The sequence below is a fragment of the Cantharellus anzutake genome (genome assembly GCF_015039405.1).
Source record: "Cantharellus anzutake strain C23 chromosome Unknown EI90scaffold_8, whole genome shotgun sequence".
NCBI lineage: Eukaryota > Fungi > Basidiomycota > Agaricomycetes > Cantharellales > Hydnaceae > Cantharellus > Cantharellus anzutake.
This window is the reverse complement of record NW_024066958.1, coordinates 515205-517974: the sequence shown is the minus strand read 5'-3', so window position 1 is coordinate 517974 and position 2770 is coordinate 515205. Positions and strand designations below refer to the sequence as shown.

Below are 2770 nucleotides of genomic sequence, written 5' to 3'. Positions count from 1 at the left end.
AAATCGGAAAAAATATGGGAAACATGGAAGGAGTATCTGGAACAGTGGTAGATGTGTTTAGGAAGTGGAGTGCTTGATGAGAGTGGTAGAATTGTGATAATCAGTTCATTTGCATGGTACCAGCTGTGCCTGTCAGTGTCAGAGTCCGCGCGTCAGTTCGCGCATAAGAATCTCCCCGGGAAACTAGTTGTTGTAAAAGCTGGGGGGCCAACCCAGCTGGCAATAAGGCCTTATATACATGAGTTCCGCAACTCACAAGAGCGCGGCTACATTGGGAACACATGGTAGCCGATAGAGAAGCGACATGAAATAGGAGAATAGATCATGTGGATAAGGGGGCGATAGCGGGTGAGGGATGACGCGATAGCGAAAATAGCGCATTGAATACAGCCTGCGTTCTAACTACGGCAAATCACATGCAGATATCGGCTTACGGGTACTCAACCTATCCGGATAGGGGTCCGGGCCGGCTGGATAACCGTCCGTGCCCTGACAGTCAGAGACCGGATTTGAGACGAGGGAGAGTCTCCATAGCGGAGGGCTTTGGCCTCAGCGACTTATGCCAAGAGCGCTGTGCCTAGTGACACATCCGTGCCCTAACTTACTGACTGGCAATCAGAACCGAAGGGGGGTAACTCTAGTTGATTTTATTACTGGAGTGTAACCTATGTACAAGTTGGATATATATATGGTTACAGCGGAGACGGGTCCGCAATTGGCGGAGCCGAACGGAGCGGAGCTAACGGGGTTAAACATTAGCCGACTGAATATTACCGACAAGTCGGGTTGTGGGGTTAGCGGGAAGGCAGGCGATAACCCAGAAACGGAAAGGAGGGATAGGCCCAAAGGTGAGGGCAGGCGAGTGTATTGCCCAGCGGAGGCGGGAGTGCGCTAGCGGACATCAGAGCTGTCCGGAAGTCCTTGGGGCTCCATACTTAGGGAGGCGTAGGTAATAAATTGAAATGAGGGGGTGGTGACCATCGAGGGGTACCGAGAGGGTTGCGGAATACGGGAGCTCCGAGGTTAGTGAGGAAGGAGCGGAGTTAGACCGGAGGGATCGGAGGGACCGGAAGTCGATGGCCGGGATGGATATGACAGTGCCCACCTACAGCGCATGTGCTGGGCACAGCAGGAAGTCGCCCAAGGTGCCCAGGCTGGGTGTATCGTAGGCATGCTGTGGGTGGGTTAATGGTACATTGATACAAAGGAAGGTCGTCCATGTAAAATAAAGAGAAAATAAAGAGGAAGTAGAATAGGGAGAAAGTGAGGAAAGTGTCAGGGCATACACCCTGACCTAGCCCATACCTGCATCCACACCCACACTTGCACCCACACCTGTGCCCACACCCAGCTGTTGCACTTCCCGCACGCGCCCTGTGCCGGACGCTCAGTGCAGCCGGATGGCCTGGACCTCGGGTCTCGGGTCTCATGTGACTTCTGGATATCTCTGGAAGTTTTCAATCTATTGTGGCCACTGTGGGAAGATGAGAAGTTAACTTCCTTCTCATCTCTGACCCACAGTAGGTTGTGCCCTGGACAGGGCTGGTTACACCTGGGACTGTGGACCATAGGGGAGGGTCATGGGGACCCAGGAGTTGTCCCCTGACAGAAATGGAAAGGAAGAGAGGGGAAGGGAAAGAAGAAGAAAGCAGGGGAGGAGTGGGTAGTGTTAGAAACCACCTCCGCCTAATGTGGGCATTTAGTGTAATGGTAACACACTCTTGGTACCTATGCAGGGTTCTGCAGTTCGACTCCCAGAATGTCCATATTTTAGCATTTAGGTTCCCAAGACCACATGTACAAATTCCAACAGGTAGTGGGGCACCAGGTCAGGTGGAGCCGGGTCAGGCAGGTGTGCCCTGACAGATATCCACTCTCAGAGCTGCCCTGAATGACAGACTCTGCCAAGGAATGCTACTAGCCAACACAAGAAAATATGGCAAGAAAGCACTCCCAGAAAACACAGTCCTCATCACCTGGAGTGGCACCCTCAAGAACAAAAACAGCCTCCCAATCAACTGGCTAAGAAGCAATGAGGTTTTAGTGGGTATTCCTGATCCCCCATGATTGGGCAAGTCCCATTCAGGGCACAAAGCCCCACATGCATAAATGCATTTCCCCACAGTGGCAGTTGAAAAGCAGCTACAAACACCTATCCCAAACTACCAATTCACACACCACAACCAGGGGCCCCCCCACATCAAACCTCAGTGTGTACAACACACTGCAAAAGCTATTGAGGTTCCACCAAAAAAAAAATTTTTGAGTTGTTTTCTCCAGACCATTTTATGGTTGGAGTTAATCCCTGCATCTTCTTGAGCAGTTCTGGACAGACATCTGCAGGCAATGGCTGCAGGATATGCACTTCTACACTATGGTGTGCAGATTCAAGAAGCCAAGCCATGAACTCAGATGGATCTGGGACTGCTCATGCAGCAGGAGTTGTGTATGAATGCATGGTTGAGTCAAATAAACTGGGTCATACAGATGAGTGGTTTGAGAAATTAGATGAAGGCTCCCATTTTATTTTGGTGCCAAATGGGTCAGGGAATGGTGGGTTGGGCCAGGATGAGCCACCCTCACCACTGTCCTTGTCATCACCATCGCCATTTGGATGGTGGGGCCTCTTTCCTGAGTTAGACCTAACTTGGTCTTGATGCCCCCTGTGTCATATCCATCCTCCACTCCGATACTCACCTTTGGACTTGACACCTTTCCTCTCCTCCACTCCTCTCCCCTTTCCTCTTTCCTCTCTCTTCCCTCTGGCCTT

General features: G+C 51.3%; 1 non-coding gene across 1 annotated transcript; it reads left to right on the top strand.

The window, feature by feature from the left end:
* The first annotated feature begins 1693 nt into the window (after positions 1-1693).
* EI90DRAFT_t65 lies at positions 1694-1766 on the top strand. Its single transcript has one exon. It is a non-coding gene; the product is annotated as a tRNA-Thr (tRNA).
* The last annotated feature ends 1004 nt before the right edge of the window (positions 1767-2770 follow it).